The sequence below is a fragment of the Mirounga angustirostris genome, unplaced genomic scaffold (genome assembly GCF_029215605.1).
Source record: "Mirounga angustirostris isolate CCGP_5_RB_7025 unplaced genomic scaffold, mMirAng1.0.hap1 SCAF_5, whole genome shotgun sequence".
NCBI classification, from domain to species: Eukaryota; Metazoa; Chordata; class Mammalia; order Carnivora; family Phocidae; genus Mirounga; species Mirounga angustirostris.
The window spans coordinates 6,203,354-6,222,425 of NW_026991713.1; the positions used below are offsets into that span (position 1 = coordinate 6,203,354).

At 45.5% G+C, this 19,072-nt stretch overlaps 1 protein-coding gene across 6 annotated transcripts in view; it reads left to right on the forward strand.

Annotated features, from left to right (window-relative positions):
* PACSIN2 (protein kinase C and casein kinase substrate in neurons 2) overlaps window positions 1–19,072 on the forward strand; it is a 131,693-nt gene that overhangs the window by 44,445 nt on the left and 68,176 nt on the right. The window contains exon 1 of one of the 6 annotated variants that reach the window (XM_054506766.2): window positions 1,906–2,040. The exons of the other annotated variants lie outside the window; for them this stretch is intronic. The gene's annotated coding sequence lies outside the window, so the exon portion shown is untranslated. Of the gene's footprint in view, window positions 1–1,905; window positions 2,041–19,072 lie in introns of those variants that run through there. 6 annotated transcript variants of the gene reach the window in all.

Here is a 19,072-nt window from a genome sequence, read left to right on the forward strand (position 1 = left end):
ATAACTGCCAGGCCATTAGTTTTAGAAAGTCTGTGTGTTGTGGTCAAGCACACTGAAGTAGTCTCTAGAAACATTATTTAGCCTTTTCCAGCTTTAGTGTCCCTGGATAAGATGACCTTTAGGGCCATTAAACCCCCCGTAAGCCCCAGGTTGAAGTAGCCGGCCTCCCTGCAGACTAGAGAACATGGCTGGCCTAGTGCCCCAGCATGTGCCTCTGTAAGCGTGCAAGTGATCTAACTAAGCTGATGGTGGAATACAGCGAAGTTTGCGTTGTATTGGGTTGACTTCTGTGTTGTTGTTTTTCGTTTGTTTTTTGTTTTGTTTTTTTTTGGTGGGGGAGAGGGTAGTATAATGATTTTCCAAGTAGTATGAATTATTATCATATGTCAAATAATTGAGCCTTGTGTTGATGTGATCTTTGCTTTATTGGTGTTTTTCCATCAAGGAATTTCTAAACACAGATTTTGGAAAGATATTTTTAACCTATTTTGTTTTGTGTTATAAGGTCAGACTAGGGGCCCATGTTCCAAGGGAGGGAATGGTCCGGCTCTGTTCTGGCCACCACCACTTAAATGTAGCATCTAGCTTGCCATAGGGGTTGTGGGGGGTGCCCATGTATCTTCTGGGAGGGTACTTTGGGGGAAACTGAGCTCTTGAAATATTTGTTTCTTGTGTTTTTACAGATTAGTTTCAATACCTGCTCTTTCTTGTAGTGTTTGTATTTTTTTATATTGTTGCATACGTTTTTCAAACCCTTTTTTTTTAAAGATTTTATTTATTTGACAGAGAGAGACACAGCGAGAGAGGGAACACAAGCAGGGGGAGGGGGAGAGGGAGAAGCAGGCTTCCCGCCGAGCAGGGAGCCCGATGCGGGGCTCGATCCCAGGACCCTGGGATCACGACCTGAGCCGAAGGCAGACACCTAACGACTGAGCCACCCAGGCGCCCCTATATTGTATGTATTCTCATGGGCGCATACATTTTAAAATGAGTTAGGACATCTTCCTCTTACCCTAAAGCTATATTTATTCTTATTTTTCCCTTCACTGTTTTTTTTTTTTTTTTAAAGGCAGGTCACCGGTGACCTGAGATGCTGCATTTTTCTTTTTAAAGATTTTATTTATTTATTTGCCAGAGAAAGAGGGAGAGAGCACAAGCAGGGGGAGTGGCAGGCAGAGGGAGAAGCAGGCTCCCTGCTGAGCAGGGAGCCCGATGTGGGGCTCGATCCCAGAACTTTGGGATCATGATCTGAGCCGAAGGCAGACGCTTAACCGACTGAGCCACCCAGGCGCCCCTCCCTTCACTTTTAATTCTTTATAAAACTCTAGGAAGAAAGTTGTTTTGTGGTCTGGTTTTTACTTCTGGGGAATCACAGGTGCACATCTGAGTGCCTTTGGAGGCAGCCTGTGCTGCGGAGAGACTGGGGTCTCCGGCACTGAGCCTGCATCCGTTTCCTCTGCATCTCCCACTGTTGAGCTGCTTTGCCTTGCTGTGTGGAGTCACAAAGGGAAGTTGAGTTTTATATGTAGGGACCATGTAAGATCATCCCATGCAAGGAAGTCCCTGTCACGTTAACTCCTGTGATGCCTGGCACCTTAGCTCCAGAGCAGGTCTTTTTTCCCTCCTGAGTGGAAGGATCAAATACAAGGAGAGATCTAAGACTGTCATATGCAGTATAAGCTAGTTCATATACAAGTTGATTTTGGGGGGGTCATATGACTTCTCCGACCTCCTCTCTCTTTCTCTCGAATACCGAGATTTCTGTTTGGCCACTTTCTGAAAAGAAAGCTTTTCTGTGATGGTCCTAGCTGGCCTGGAGCAGAGGTCTGAGGACCTGGTGCCCGGAGGGTGCCTGCAGCAGGGTAGGGGACTGGCCTCATCTCGCTGCAAGGAGTCGGCAGCCAACAGGAAATGATGAAATGTGCTGGGAGAATTCGGCTGGGAGCTGGAGGTCAGACATACCAGCAGGGTCGGAAGGAGGCAGGTACGGAAGCTGATCTGCAAAGGGAGGCAGTCGAAGCTGGCATTTGACAGAAAAACGTGAGTGTGCTATTTAAGGCCTGTATTTCCTTTAAGGGAGACCTTTTTCAAAGCAGAGTTTTCATTGATTTTTTTTTTTCTGAGTGCTTGATTGAGAAATCTCACCTTTTAAACACACTTAGTTTCAGAGCTTCTTGATGGATGTGTTCACCCAGTTCAGTATTAACCGAACAGTGTGGAGTGGAGTGTTTTATTCAAAATGCTTTGAGAAAATGTCAGAGTAAATGTTTGATTTTCTTGGTGAATAGATTTTGGCCTAAACAAGTGAAAAACCGTGCTTTATAATCTTTACTCTGGTTTTAGAACATAATGCATGCTTCATTCCCAAATAGATGGAATAAATTAGAAACTTTGGCATAGCTTAGGTCAGCTTACATACTCCCAGCTGTATTGTTTTCTTACTGGGGAGCTAAATGAGTTACTTGAGTTAACTATTAATAGAGGGTTGGTTTCTTTTCCGACTCTCAGGCATTATGTCTTCTACATACTTTCTTAACAGCCAGATCTAACCTACAAACACGGAAATGGGACTCGGGAGAAAAAGTGAGCAAATGAGCTTCTCTGGTTGACACTGAGTGCTGTTTCATGGCCATCTGCTCCAGCCTCCCGGAGGGAGCATGTGTCTGGCTCCAAGGCCCCTGTGCCTCCCTCCGCCGTCGGTTCTGTCTTGAATTCCTCTTCGCAGCCGGACCCGGTGCCCTCCCTTCCATCTGACCGCTGTCGCTAGACACTGTGCTTTTATTTTTAGTAGGTACCAAAATGTAAAAGTTTTTATTGTTCCAACAACTGAGCAGCCTTACATACATACTTGTTTCTTATCTGCAAGTCATATTCTGGAATTGAAAATTATGGCTCCCCTTCCCTCCTCCTTGTTTATGCAGTACTGTGCTTCTAATTAGAGGTTTTGTTTTTTTTTTAAAATCCCGAAACTTGAGTGATCCGTCGCTAAATGAATATACTTTTTGGGTTACCTTGTGCCGTGAACATTAGAAAGGCAGCGTCAGGGTCTTCTTTCTGGTCTCCAGAAAGTGCCAGGCCGGTACAGTCTGTACCACATAGAGAAGCCTGTTTTCTTGTTAGGGTGTTACCTTGAATGATTGTGTATTTCTGACACTTTTAGGGGTGTGTTTTCCTATTTTTTTTTAGAAATCTCCCAAACATATATTTCTCTCAGACCTTAATGAGGTCCATAGGTTTTGCCCTTGCTGTTATAATTCTGAGTATCTCCTCAAATTCTTCTTCACACAAAGATATCTTACTGAATTCTAGATGAACTTTAAATGCTGCATTTGTGAAAATAAGAGGTATCGTAACTTCAGACTGAAACATGTCTTGCAGGTCTGAGATTTATGCCAGTAGTAAAAATAAGCCTCCCCCTCTTTCTTTTTATACATCGTTAGTCCTCTGTTTTGCCCAGCCACATAATTCTGCTATTCATTTGGTGGCATAGTTAAAAAGATGGGAACATGATATTTAGAGTTGTAATGACGACTCCTGGCAGTATAGTCAGGCCCTTCATTTTTTTTTTTTTTTTTTTAAACAAAGGAATTAAGACCAAGAGGCGACATACCTTGTTGACTTGTCCAAGGTCACACGGCTTGTTGGTAGCTGAGTGAATCTAGACTGACTTCTGGATCACCGGCCTCTCTTCTCCTGCTTTCTTGACATATTATCTCATGATTAATAGGACTTGGCTAGGAATGGCTTTTTTCTTCTGATGAGTCCATTTTCATTTGTTTCATTTTCAAATATTCAGCTTTTATGCAATAACTTCCCTAAGTTAGTACCACTGGGCATAGGTATACAGTGAATTACCTGAGGCCCGAAGAGCGTTGACATTTCTTCCCCCAAGAGAGATTTTTTCCTTAAAATAAAGAGCTCTCTATTGCATAAAGTTTTTCTTGCTTCAGCCCTAAACCAGGCCTTACTCAGTTGTTACTGTTGTAAGCATACCTCATTATATGATTACCTGCTAGCTTAGAAATCCAAACTTAATAAATTCACAGCTATTACAAGAGACAGACAAAAGTACTCAGTTCTTTGAAAGAGGATTCTTCAGGATGTAAGAAGAAACCCTGTAGTCCGGGGACATTTCAGTCTGTCTGAGGGAGTACTGATGGCTCTAAGTCTGGACTGCCCAGGTTTTAGAATATGGCAGACTGACTTTATTTATTTTTTTAACATATAATGTATTATTTGTTTCAGAGGTACAGATCTGTGATTCAACAGTCTTGCACAATTCACAGCGCTCACCATAGCACATATCCTCCCCAATGTCTATCATCCAGCCACCCCATCCCTCCCACCCCCCACCACTCCAGCAACCCTCAGTTTGTTTCTTGAGATTAAGAATTCCTCATATCAGTGAGGTCATATGATACATGTCTTTCTCCGATTGACTTATTTCGCTCAGCATAACACCCTCCAGTTCCAGCCACATAGTTACAAATGGCAAGATCTCATTCCTTTTGATGGCTTCATAATATTCCATTGTATATATATACACCACATCTTCTTTATCCATTCATCTGTTGATAGACATCTTGGCTCTTTCCACAGTTTGGCTATTGTGGACATTGCTGCCATAAACATTGGGGTGCACATATCCCTTTGGATCTCTACATTTGTATCTATGGGGTAAATACCCAGTAGTGCAATTGCTGGGTCATAGGGTAGCTGTATTTTCAACTTTTTGAAGAGCCTCCATGCTGTTTTCCAGAGTGGCTGCACCAGCTTGCATCCAGAATGTGGCAGACTTTAAAACGATACATTATCATGTTTAAAAAAAAAAAAAAGAGGGTAATGATTTAATATATAAAAGTGGAATTTATCCACAACTTTCCAGAATCAGTTAGAGTCTCTTCAAAAATTGAATTTGAGTCCTTCTGAAATTCAGGTCTGGGAATTAGATGCGAATAGAGGCCTAAATGAGAGCAGTGGGTAACTCTTCTTAGACCCTGATGTGGTGTCACTGTCTGTCCAAAGTCACCTTAAATTCCTTGCAGAGGTTCATAGAAAAGTACTTACTTGTATTTTTTGAAGTATTTAAGAGTGTATGCCTTCAAGAATTTCAGAAACAAGTACACTATAGGAAAACAAGTATTTTCATAGACACTTCAATTGTATTTGAAATTGTGGTCAATAACTTTATACCTATTTTAATTTATAAAAGCTAAGAATGAAGTAGGATATGTGAGCAATGTTTCTATGCAGTAGGTCAGCACTCTGTCTTCCCCCCTGCTGTTCGGGCAGGCACTTCTGTCATTACCCTTGAAGAAGCTGCTGCTTTCAGTTGAAGAGCCAGATGACCACATCCAAGGGCCAAAGAAAGGGCGAGGAGAGAGTGGCTTGGTTCACTTCTCCCATAATTTAGTTACCTTTGTTCCCCAACTAGCATTTTATTTTTACTGTTATATTTTCAGTACACATTAAGTATAATAGTTTAACTGGCTTCCTTTTCTTAATATATAATTGGTCTTTTTAATATATATGCATATTTATAATTATACATTATAAATATAGGTATGCATAAACATATAATTTATATGCAATTGTCCTAGTCAGTAAGTAATGTTTGATATTCTTCCTTGCCCCTAGCTTCTGTTTACTTTAGTGTGAATTCTGGTCTGCCTATGAATTTAAAGATGTGAAGGGGGAATATGGTCCTGGCTTTGTTGCAGACTGTGCAGGGGTTAAGGGCTGCTTTTGGCCCAGAAGTCTGTGAGAGTTTATGCTATTGGTGTCATCTGGGCCTTCCTCATTTTCATCTCTGTTCAGGGCTTCTCTCCAGGACAGCTTCTAGTCGTGGCCTTAGAACCTTCTCTAAGGCTATGAAAAAACTTCTCTCAGTATGTCAGCTAGATCCTAGGGCCTAGAGCCAGGTAAAGAGCAGAGCGAGCGTGTGCATGCGTGCGTGTGTGTGTGTGTGTGTGTGAATGAAGGGAAGTGATAGTGGAAAACATGGGCCATTAATTTGAATGAATGAATGAGTTGCAGTGGTCCCCTTTTCATGGAGGCTGTTTTTGAAGGCACTGTAATCCTGTTTCACCAGACTGGTCTAAATGCATTTGCATCTTACAGTTCTGCCTTGATACCAGATGACAGACTAGATGCCTACTTAACATCTCCTTTAGCCCTGGGAGTCTGCCCTGAAGTTTTTTCTCATTAGACTCTGTCATTAGTGAATCATAAAGAATTAATTTTTACGTGGACCGATGAAGCATATTGTTCTATTTTTGGTTAACTTAAAGAATCTGACAGGAAGTATTCTGAATTTGAAATGTGTGCCAATGGCCATCACAGTAGTAAGGGATTACAATCTTTCCTTTCCTTTTCCTTTTCCTTTTCCTTTCCTTTCCTCCTTTCTTCTTTCTTTTCCTTCCTTCCTTCTTTCTTTCCTTTTCTTTCCTTTCTGTTCCGTTCCTTTCCGTTCCATTCCGTTCCATTCCTTTTTTTAGCATGAAGCCTGTGCTGAATTTCATATTCAGTCTTGTTTCCCATCAGAATTGTTCTGCAGTGGAGTCCTTAAGGGAGATGAGGGGAGAATGATTTTGCTTACTTCACAAAATGTTGTTGATGTAGTTGAACTTCCCAATTTGGAATTCTGTCTCTGTTTTCAGTATCGGTAGTGCTACCGATACGTGGAGTGGGGGGCAAGAGCAAGATAAATGAAGTACAGGGCAGCTTGGGGACAGCAAAGTGACCTCTTTATGGTTCTTCTCCACTGTGAACTGACGCATAAAGAAAAAATAGCACAGGGCGCAGTGGTCTGATGACCAAATACCTGTTGACCTGGAAAGCAGAAATGTTTTGTTAATTCACCACCTATGAGTGTGTTCAGCGCAGGTTCCCCGAGGTCTGGCCTGTACCGTGCAGGAAGAATATTATACAGCGAGACCCCGAGGCCACGCAGGGAAGCATCAGGGCCACTTGTGGAGAAGTCTTTGCATATTTAATGTTGAACTCCAAGATACTACATTTATTCTTAGCCACATCCAGTGGACTACTAAGATTGAGGAGTGTGAGTCTGGGATGGTAGGTGTGGTCATAATGATGAAGACTCATAGCAGGGCTCATGTAGGCTGTAATCATCCTGCAGCCTGACTGCTCTCACTGATGGACAAGCAGGCACCTGGGCGAGCTCTTTGTTTATTTCCAACCATCCATAGGTCACCACCTGGAGGCCCAGTTCACCTGGATGATGGGTGGCTGGATCGGGTGATTTGCTCATTTGGGCCTGTGTGCGTTCATACGGTTAGTTTGCCCACTTGGCAGAGTCTCTTGTCCACCAGGTGTACCTCAGGTCTTTCTTCTGAACTGTTTCTCTTTGTGACATTGCCCCATATCTTGCCTCCAGAATGAGGAAATTTTTTTTTTTTTTTTAAAGATTTTTATTTATTTGACAGAGAAAGACACAGAAAGGGAACACAAGCAGGGGGAGTGGGAGAGGGAGAAGCAGGCTCCCGCGGAGCAGGGAGCCCGATGCGGGGCTCGATCCCAGGATGCTGGGATCATGACCTGAGCTGAAGGCAGGTGCTTAACAACTGAGCCACCCAGGCGCCCCCAGAATGAGGAATTTTTAATCCCTGTTTGCTCCTCCGCCCCTCATTCGTACCTAGCATAATCGTTCACAGTGTCCTCTGTCCTGGTCTCTTAACCCTTTCTCTTGCTTCCTCTCTAACCTCTAGAGCTGCACTGCCCAGTTTAGCAGCCACTAAGCACATGTGGCTATTTATATTAAAATGAAGTAAAATTCAGTGAGATTAAAAAAGACAATTCCTCAGTGGTACTAGCTGTAGTTCAGGTGTTCCATAGCTGGTGGCTGGTCTGTTGGACGGCTCAGGTCTAGATGCTTGATGGTCTGTTCTCCACTCTCTGTCGGAGGGAACTTTCCTTCCTGGACTGTGACCAGGTCCCTCCCCATAACCTTCTGGAGGAGCCCAAATCCCTAGTGTGGCCCTCAAGGGGCTTAGCCTGCTGGCACCTGCTTTGCCTCCTCATATCCAGTTCTTCCCTCTCCTCGCCCCCCACTCCACATTCTTGGTCTTTCATACATTTTTACCTTAGTGCCTGCTGCACTTTCTCCAGAGTATCATTCCCTGCCTGAGCATTCCTGTGCAGGCTGCAGATCTAGTGCCACCCGGCTCTCTCCCTGGCTTTCTTCAGGTTGATCTCATTTTCTCTTTGTACTCCAGGGTACTTGTAATCACACGGTGGTACTGGCCTCAGAGAGAGTACCGACGGGTGCTTATCCTGTGGTGTTGTGGTTTGTCTCTCTCTGTGGCAGGCACGGTGGTTAGGCTTTGGGGACAGATAGACTTAATTTCAAAAAACCAACCCTTTACTTGCCAGGTGGCTTTGGGCAAGATACTTAACTTCCCTGAGTTTCAGTTTTTGGTGCAAAAAGGTGATTTTATTAAAGCATGAGTACAGGACCCATGGGCAGAAAGAGCTGCTGCTATTTTCCCCATGTTAAATGAATCCAATGCATAGAGCCCCCACACTGTGCTTAGAGAGCTCCTAAATCGTAGCAGAGAGCCATCACTCTAAATGTTATTCCAGTACCCTTCAGCCCTGCGAAAGCCACATCATCTACCAATAATGATGGTTTTTTTTCTTCTTCTCTAATTCTTGTACCTTTTACTTGTTTTTCTTATGGCATTGGCTAATATCTCCAGTACAATTTGAATAGAAAAGGTGATAAGCAGCTTTTTCTTGTTCCCATGCTTTCTATTTGCTACAATTCTGGTAGAGGTGTTTTGTTTTATTTTGTTGGTTTTCTTTTGTTTCAATTGAATTCCATCATCCCTCCCACGTCCATTGCATTTGTTTTTTCTCTCCCTTTCTTTTAGTCTAGAAATTAAATTCTCTGTCTAGCCCTTTAGTGGTTATCCCCTACGTGTTTTAACACATAACAAATCTAAAGTAACACTTTTCTCTTGGAAAGATTTAAAACATTTTAACTCCACACCCCTCCCAACTTATTCAGCATTTTCTTTCTGAATTTTAGAATCCTGTAAATTAGATATTATGTTTCATATAGTCAATGCTGTTTATATATGTTAGTGTATTTACCTGTATATTTGCTTGCCATTTCTTCTTGTGCTTCAGGCTTTCCCTCTGAGATCATTTCTTTTTGCCTGAAATAGACCCTTTAGAATTTTCTTTTCTGTGATGTCCTTTTCTGGGGGGAGGGGGGTGGTATCTATTTTATCTGTTTGAAAATATCTAGTTCTTATTAAAACTAGTTTTGCTGGGTATGGAATTCTGAGTTGGCAAATATTGTTGCTTGGCATGTGGAATATATCACTGCAGTGTCTTCTGCTTTCATTGTTGCTCTTAGTCCAGTTGTCATTTTTTGTGGTCTTTTCTCTCTGGCTGCCTCCATGATCTTTTCTGTGCCTTTGAGGTTCTACGTTTTACTTTATCTTGGTGTGGCTTTCTCTCCCTTTCTAAAATCTGACTTGATTTCATTGGGCTTCCTTGATCTGTGGTTTAGTGTCTTTCAGCATGCTGAAAAATGGTCTTTAAAGATTGCTTCTTACCCATCCTTAATGTTACCTCCTTCTGGAAGTTTCTTAGATGTAAGTTAGGCTTTACTGTTTTTCCCAAGTCTCTAATCAACCTTTTATATTTTCTTTCTTTCTCTCTATTACCTCAGAGAGAAAGCTGACTTATCTACCTATATTTCTTCTTTAAATTTGCCTTTTTGGTGTCTTTAGATTCCTTTATGATAATTTAGAGTAGAATAAAGTGATGCAATTATATTTTATTCAGCTTTTAAAATTTTTCAGTGGGAGGGCACATGGGTGGCTCAGTTGGTTAAGCGACTGCCTTCGGCTCAGGTCATGATCCTGGAGTCCTGGGATCGAGTCCCGCATCGGGCTTCTTGCTCAGCGAGGAGTCTGCTTCTCCCTCTGAACTCCCCCCCTCATGCGCGCGCGCTCTCTCTCTCTCTCTCTCTCTCATTCTCTCTCTCTCAAATAAATAAAATCTTTAAAAAAAATTTTTTTTTTCAGTGGGAGACTCATTAAGATACCTGGTTTGCCTTGCTGCTAAAAACAGAAGTCTGTTCTGTCATAGTGTGTGTTTGTGCCAGAGCCTAGCACATTCCTTGACTCATTCGTTCCAGGCATGTTTATTTAGCTCCTGTTGTGCATCAGTGCTAAGGATACAGGGGTGAACTTGACACAGTTCTTGTTCTTCAGGAGCTTGTGTTCTTGTGGGTGGTGAGAGACAGTATATAAATACATAATGTGGCACGGGAAGCTGAGTGTCATTTAAAAAAATAAAGCACAGTTTAGGGGCTGATATGTCAAAGGAATGGGGACAGGTTAGGCTTTTTAAAGAAGGTGATAATGTGAGCGGATATGTAATGATATGAAGCAGCAAAGCCTGCAGAGCCTGAAGGAGGGGTGTTTCTGGCAGAGAGGAAGCAGGTGTGAAGATAGGTCTAAACCTGGTGCATTAGGAGGCCCATGGGAAGGTCACTGTAGCTGGGGGAGCCAGGGGTAGGGGTTGGAATGAGCCGATACTGGAGCTGGAAGTTGGGGCCAGATCGCATGGGACCTTGTAGGTCAGGGCGGGGAGTGTAGATTAGTGATGAGCATTTTTCAGCATGCTGAGAGACACAACTGTTGGCAAGTTTTAAGTTTGGTGGCTTGACCCAGGGTAGCTGAAGCAGAGGTGGTGTGAGGTGGCCGCACTCTAGCTTTGTTTCAAGGTGGAGCTGATGGATGTAGGGTGTGAGGGAAGGAGAGGTGTCAGGGGTGGCATGGGGGTATTTGTCCCAAACGGCTGCTTAGATGATGGAGCCTTCACTGAAAGAGAAAGACTGGGTAGGAGCCTGTCTGGGGGATGGAGGAGCCAGGGCTGAGTTTTGGGCAGTGCGTCAGAGAAGCCCATCAGGTGCCAAGGAGTTGATGCTGAGACAGTGGTTGGGGCTGTGCTGGACTGGAGTTCAGAGGAGAGGTCTGTGCTGGGGAAATAGTCAGGAGGCATCAGCGGGGGGCTGGTGTTGAAAGTCACAGGAAGGAGGGATCACCTAGAAACTGGTGTGCAGGGAAGAGGGAAGAGTGCAGAGGCCTGGGCCCTATGGCCTTTCCGGCAGTGAAGGTGCTGCTGGGTGCTTTGCGGGACGGGCTGGAAGGTGTGTGGGTGCTTGTACTGAGTGAATGTAAGTGATACAAAGGCCAATTATCAGTGACTTGAAGATAAGGGACATGGTTGGATTCCTTTACCAGAAATCTTGGGTTTCATGCTTATGGACATTACAGAAGGTGCCTAGGGCACTGCCTTATTTTCCTTTTGAATTTTCAAAAGTGACCCAACCAGTATTCTTAGGGCAGAAAAATTAAAAAAATACAGATATGCACCAAGAAAACTCCCAAACTCACATATTCTGCCATCCAGAGATGGTGAATAAATGTTAACATTTATTCAAGTATTTGTTCAAATGTTTCCTCCTCAGGAAGACCTTTGCTGACTACCGTCCTGTCTATAGTAGACCCCAACACTCTGTCCCTCACTGGCTTCATGTCCCAGCCCAGCCCTCAATACCACCTGCTGTGACATTCCCTCCTGGTGTGTCTGCAAGTCCTCTGGCCCCTGGAGCGCCAAAAGCCCTCAGTACACTTTGCTGAACGAAGCAGTTCACATTTTGGTACATAGCCTTCTGGACTGTTTTTCTGCATAATCACCTACTCTTAAACCTAGATTTTTAAATAAGCTAAAGTGGTCAGTAATTTAGACCTAAGGTGCCACAGCAAAGCCACCTGTGCCCTTGTGGGAGTTGGGTGCTGTCTTCAGTCTGTGTCCAGCCTCTTCGAGCAGCTCCTGAGCCTGGGCTGTGGTTGGAGCACCCCATCCTCACTCTCACCTGGCTACAGGCCTCAGGCCTCCCCCTTCCTCTCCAAACTGTTCTCCCGCTTGCCCCTCCTCCGTCCTCCATCCTCTCTCCTCCCTGTCCCCTAATCAGGTGTGACCTTGGCTCTATCATGAATTCCTGGGCTGCAGGGTTGGGTCTTATTATGGACTTACTTCACTCCCTTCCTCCAGCTCTTAGCAGGGTTTCTGGCACTCAGTCAATGTTTAAAAAAAAAAAAAAGTGAGAGGGCGCCTGGGTGGCTCAGTTGGTTAAGCAACTGCCTTTGGCTCAGGTCATGATCCTGGAGTCCCTGGATCGAGTCCCGCATCGGGCTCCCTGCTCGGCAGGGAGTCTGCTTCGTCCTCTGACCCTCCCCCCTCTCATGTGCTCTCTCTCATTCTCTCTCTCTCTCAAATAAATAAATCTTTAAAAAAAAAAAAAGAAATAAAAAATAAATTAAAAAAAAGGAAAGTCAATGTTTTTTGAAGATTGGGATAAATATACATAAAATTATAAAAATATTTTGATTTAATATAATTTTACTGAGTTTATCAGAATAAATTATATATTTTATTGAAAAGTTTAAAAATTTGGAACACAGGCTTTTTTTTTTTTTGAAGATTTTATTTATTTATTTGACAGAGAGAAAGACACAGCGAGAGTGGGAACGCAAGCAGGGGGAGTGGGAGAGGGAGAAGCAGGCTTCCCGCGGAGCAGGGCGCTCGATGTGGGGCTCGATCCCAGGACCCTGGGATCATGACCTGAGCCGAAGGCAGACGCTTAACGACTGAGCCACCCAGGCGCCGCCACAGGCTAGTTCTTGAGCTAGCCAAACTGACAAATGTTTTATAAAGGATAGGCTCCTTGAAAGTCCTTTTGGAAACTTCTCTCTGCCAGCTCCAAAGTGTATAATCAGTTGCTCCTCATAATCCTGGGGCAGCAGCCCTCTCTGCCCACGGGTCCTGTCCCCATGCTTTAATAAAACTACCTTTTGCACTGAAAAAAAAAAAAAGGGATAGGCTCTTTCTGCATCTGTGTGTGTATATGAGAGAGAGAGAGAGAGGGAGAAAGAATGCATGTGTATGGGCACGTGCTTGGGCACATAGGGCGTGTGCATTTGTGCGTGTGTGTGAAGTATCTGCACGTGTATGTGTGCACATGTGAGCATGTATGTGTGCTTGGTAGTAAAATTGAAGTTAAGGTAGTATCCAAGGCATTTTCTTGAGAGCTTCTCAGATAATGCTTGTTATATATGGTAATTGGGTATTTTATCATAAATGGAAATGCCATTAATTCTTCTTTGTAATATGGTAACTGGAAATGTTTATTAGGTAGCATCAGGAAAAAAAATATGTAAGAGGCTTGGTTTTTGTTTTGTGTTCCTGGAGTTTTCTGCATGTAAGTCCTGCTTACCCCCGTGACATCTGCCCCGTGGGCCAGAGAAATCAGGAGGAGCTGGACTAGGGACAGGCAGGTAGAGATGAACACTTAACTGAGTGCCTGGTGAATGCAGGCACTCACATATAACGTGTTATTTATTTTTATTTTATTTTATTTTTAAGTAGGCTGCCGCCCAGCATGAAACCCAGCACAGGGCTTGAACTCACGACCCTGAGATCAAGACCTGAGCTGAGATCAGGAGTCGGACGCTTAGCTGACTCAGCCACCTAGGTGCCCTAGTGTGTCATTTAAATGTCTCATAATGTCCCCATGAAGTAGGTTAGCCATGTTTGTCCCCATTTTACACGTAAGAAGAATAGTTGTTAAAATTTGCCTGTGTCGCAGCTAGTTCAGACCTGCTCTTTCTCCCTGTTTAGGGGGAACTTTAGCTTCTAATTTTATGTTTGGTTGTAGCTCATTAGTTTTAGATTGTTGCTTGATAAGTGTTCGCTATTCATTTTTCCAAATTACTGGGGAGGCCCTCATGTTATGTGAACTTTTTAAAAAATAAAATCACTGTCAAATTAGAACTCCGTTGTCAGTTTGTCACACCAGGTCCACACTGGCCCCGTAGCTTTCTCTGGAGCAGAATGCTTTGGCTCGTGCTTGCACATTTGAACGAAACGGAAGACCGTCTTGATCAAGTGCCATCATGGTTGAGTGCATAATACCTAAAAATCAAATCCTTTGTGGTTTGCGTGACCTTTTTGTTTTTTTTTTCTCCTTAACTTCAAAGGCACATATTCACAGCACTGCTTGAGAAGTGTTTGAGCAGTTTATTTCCTGACAGCCCTGATGAGCGTGATGTCTACTCTGTGGTTTCCCGCCCGCGCTCACGTCAGCACAGAGTAGCTGCTCGCGGCATGGAGCAGATCTTCTCGCAGTGTAGTGAGTGACTCAGGCTGGCGACCTGGATGGCGTGCCCTTCAGTGCCCTGCCACTCTTTGACAATTATCTCTCTCTCCTTAAAAGCCACAGCCACATCCCAGGGCTTGGCCTTAGAGCCTGGGTGCCCCTGGGCTGCAGTTCATATCCCTTCTGTTTGCCACGCAGTGTCCTCTACCTGGAATGCCCTTCCCTCTCTCTCCAGCTGCTGAATCCCCACTGAACGGCAGCCCCGTGCACCCTGTCTGGACCCTCCTGTGTGGTCCCACTGCGTTTTGTGCAGAATTCTCTCCTGGTACTTGGCCCTGTGGTGGAGGTTAAGTGTCCATTAAGCCCGTGAGAGGGCAGATGCCTCTGTGATCGTGCCTGAAGTCTTTGACTGAGGTTGGCCCAGAGTCACCCTCACTCTGGCAGCACTCTGTCATCGAGGGCCCCCATACTGGCACTGTGCCAGGTCTCAGACAAAGGCCATTTGATCCTCACAACCTCGAAGGCAGATTGGATTCCATGTCATAGAGACACGGTATCAATCACAGACCTCTTAAGTATTTTGCCATTAAGGGGTCCTGCCAGCGTGTCTCGTGAAGAATCTGAGATGCAGATTTCCGAGGCCTTCTAGATGGATGCATCCAGGTATGCCACGTGCTTCTCTCCTGCGGTCCTCAGTTTGCAGGTGGGCTGTGACCCCTGCAGAGGACGGGTGGTGTGCTCAGGAGGCTGACTTGGAGGGAGGGGAGACCAAGTGCCGCCGCTCTGCACAGGAAAAGAGGCAGCGGGGAACTGCCCACAGAGGCCCTTTGTGTGACAGGAAGTCCTACTTGTAGAAGGGGCTGCTCAAAGTGGAGGGGTTGAAAGAAGCTGAAGTGCTTGACCTGAGGCCACTCTGACTCATGCGTGTTGTTAATAATGCCCTTTGTTGAATCTTGGGAACCTGCTTCAACAGACCTCGGAGGCCGCCTCATAACCACCCGCTCCCGGAGGCCAGTGTTCCTCTTCCTCTCTTTCCCTATCATGTCTGTCCTTGGTGAATGCCCCCATTTTCTTGCCTGAACAAAGGACAACCTCCTGACCCAGTCTATATTTTTTACTTCTGCCTTTGCCAGAAGACACTTTCTGGCTGATCTGGGCCTACGTGACTTTTCTTTTTTAGGGTTTAAGTAGTCTCTTGAGTTGCAAAACTTGCAGCTCAAGGAAGAAGTATCGCGCTGGGCAAGTGCTTCTGATTGAGGGAAGGAATTTTCGGGGGAGTGTTCGATGTAGGTCCTCAAAGACTGGCATGGGGAGAGTGGGGCTGCACTCTCCGAGAGTGTTAGGGGTAGAGATGAAATGAAGGTGCCTGAATCCACAGCCCAGTTCCCTGGAACTTCATCGCACATGTCTCTTGTATCTGTGGCCCTCTGTCACTTGTCAGGTACTGCAGCTAGGAGGTAAGGACACCCTGAAGTGAACGGGGAGCTGGTGGCGGTGAGGAGCTGCTGTGTCCTCCCGTGCTCTCCAGCCCTGACACTGGCCGGGTGTGAGAGGAGCCGCAGACTTCCAGGAGGGGGGTGTGTGTGTGTGTGTGTGTGTGTGTGTGTGTGTGTGTGTGTGTGTAAAATCCGCCTTGTGTCAAGGCATTCTAAGATTATGGTGTAGTAACAGCGCTTCAGTTTTGGGCAGACAGTTCTACATGTTGTGGCGTAGCCGGGGCTCTTTGCTGGGTTGACATGGTGGCAAATCAATGAGCGCTTGTTCTTTAGTCCCTTCAAGTGAGTCTTTGTGGAACGTGACTGCCTGGGCAATCGGTCCAGAATGCTTACCCTCGCGAGGTGGAAGCCCCATCTGTTGAATGTGTTTAATCCTGGGTAACAGATACTTTCCTGAGATTTTGAAGACCATTAAGTCATAACCCTTTTCCACATTTAGAGTGGTAGAACTTTGGAACTTCGAAGACCCTTGTTATGTAGCCCACCCCCACACTGTGGAGAAGGAAGAAGTGAGTGTGAGGAAGGTAGGAGTGGGACAGATCCACAAATGACTGTAGTTTCCTCCCCAGCATGGGCTGCTACCTGGGGCAGGTGACTCAGTGGCTCAGCCTTTGTTTGACCACATGTGAAATGAGGCCTCCTGCAGACTTGATGTGAGTATGAGGGGCCACGTGTGGAATGACCCAGAGTATGGTAGGCACACAGCATGTTACTCCCATCCCCAAGTCAGGAGGCAGGAGGGACCTGTGATGTGTGCCGAGTTCTGGCGCAGGGTATCCCCTGCCCTGACAGGTCCTCAGGCTTTATTATCTTTCTCCATTCTTCACCCTTGGACTGCCTTAGACTTGGGGCACTTGTACTTCTGGATGCCCCACCCTGGATTATATTAGATACATTACTTAATGTACTCTACTATGTACTCACACTCAGTTCAAACATTTAAACTCATACTGCAGGTTGTTGGCTGTGGCTGAATGAGCACAGTGTGACTGGAATGCGGTGGGAATGGTGAGGCTGGAGGGGGCGGTGGTTGGAGCTGGGAGGCCCTGCTGGCCACGCTAGGAAGTTTTGGGGGGATTCCAAGTTGAAGTATAACCTAATCTTCCAAAAGACATGTCAGCCACCATGGCAGCATCATGGAGGATGAACGGAAAGGGGACCAGACTTGTATGCTGTTAGTGGTCTAGGCAAAAGAGGGTGGTGGCCTTACCAAAGGTAGTTATGGGGGTGGGTGAAGCAGGAGGATTAAGGAGGGACTATATTGTCAGGTCTTGGAAACTGATTATGTGTGGTGGGGTCAGGAGGGGGTTGGGTGTGGGAAGAAAAGGAGTTTCTGGCTTGTGCAACTGGGTAAATGGTGGGACCATTTTCTGATGTGGGAAACCCAAGGACTGGGGTGGGCTTAGGGAAGGTAGGAAATGGTTTGTAGGGGCTTTGTGATGGCCTAGCAGCGGTGTCCAGAAGGCAGTCGGATGCATGGGTCTGGGCTTTTGGGCCAGAGATGCAGATCAGGGGACATGAGGTGAAAAGGATAATTTGATATGTGGGAATAGAAGAGCTTGCTTAGGTACAGTGTGCTACTAGAGAGTAGGGCCTGGGTCAGAACCCTGAGGATCGCCAACATCTAAGGCCTAGGCAGAAGAGAGGGAGAAAAAGCAGGAGGGGATGTGTTGTGAACACCAGGGGTGTGATTGGAGGAGGAGAGGAAGGGGGGTGGTAGGGAGGAGAGGGCGGGGCGCTGAGAAGACCTGAGACTGCCATGTGTTTTACACTGGGAGCCTGGGAAGTATCTGCAGCCTGACACCAGATGGTCTTGTGTTCTCGTTTGATCAGTTTCATCAGCGACGGGAGGGGAAGCTGCAGGCGGAGAGGTGAGTGGTCAGCTCTGGTAGGAAGCTTGGCTGTGAGGGGTGGATGGGTGGAGCGAGGTCCTGTGGCAGGGGGGGGAAGCGGGATGAGGGGCCAGCCTTAGGGGGGGGTGTGGCGAGGCCAGCCTGGGGGCGTGGGTGCCTCTGAGTGGCAGCAAGAGGCGGAGGGGTTTCTGACTGCCCGCTTGCCCGTGTTCTGTCAGAGGGAAGGGAGATGGCCGGGGAGAAGGTCTGCAGGAGCCTTTGGGGGAGAGCTGGGGAGAGCTGCCTGGACACGAGGCAGCGGGGAGGACCCCCCTGAGGAGGTGTGACTTCTCTGCAGCACCCAGCAGACTGCTTGTAACTGTGGCAGAGGGTGGTGTTTTCACCAGGCAGGCGTGATGGTGTTAGTCCCCGTGGTGCCATGAGGGTAAGAGGGTTGAAGACTGGGCGCTGGCCAGCCCAGGACGGAGGAAAGAGGAGGTGTGGAAATGAGGAGGGTTTGTCTGATGAAAGACAACTCAGTATTACTGCCCCTTGAATTTCTGTTGAATTTTTCCATTAATAAGAATACTAGTCCAAAGGAAGAAACATGATTTTTATAGTTACAGAAGGAGGTTCTATGGTTACAAATAGGAATCAATTAAAAGTAAATACTGGGGAGTAAACACTGAGAAAGTGTCTGGGTGTCTGAATGATGAAAGCTTTATTGTATGTCCACTGCTCTGCTGGGCACGTTGGCACCTACCAAATAAGTGAGGCTGTTGAACAACCTCCCAGGGGCCCAACCTTGTCTCTTCCTCTACACATCACTGACCGGTGGCCTGCCCGCCTCTCCTTGAACTTCAGCAACAGCACTTACTGAGGATTCCTTCCCAGTATTGGAGAGCTTGAATTTTAGTGAATTTTGCTTTGTGTAAAGTCATGACCCCATTCCCTTGAAACACGAATCCAGGTTTGTTGTGTGAAGGAGGAGTATGAGTTCTCTTTCCCCAGTACAAATACATGCCTCTTAAAATGCACATGCTAAAGTTGTTTCACAGAAATAAGGAGCACTCAGCTGCATTACCACATGGTCTCCTTTAAGCCTTTGTCACCCGACTTCATGATTTGTTGGTTTAGACATTCAGTCACTTCTCAAATATTTGAGCATCTACTTCATGCTAAGCAGTGGGGATACAAAGATGAAAACACGCAATTTTTGCCTCTAAAGTTTATGTGTAATAAATGTCTCTGTGCTGTTTTACTCAGCTTTTTCATTTATACCCAGTTTTGAACATAAAATGATTCACCTGCTTGTCCTTTAAAATGGCTATGTGGTGTCCCCTCTGTCCATTCACCATTGTTTTCTCAGTTTATGAGCATTGACTTGTCTCTAGTCTTTGCTGTTATAAATATCACTGGGATGAACATTTTGTTCAAACTATTTTTTTCTTTGAGTTTATTTGCTTGGGGCATATTCCCCAGGGTGGGACTGCTGGGCCAGAGGTTATAACTCCCTTGTTATTTCCAGATTTTTCCATGAAGTC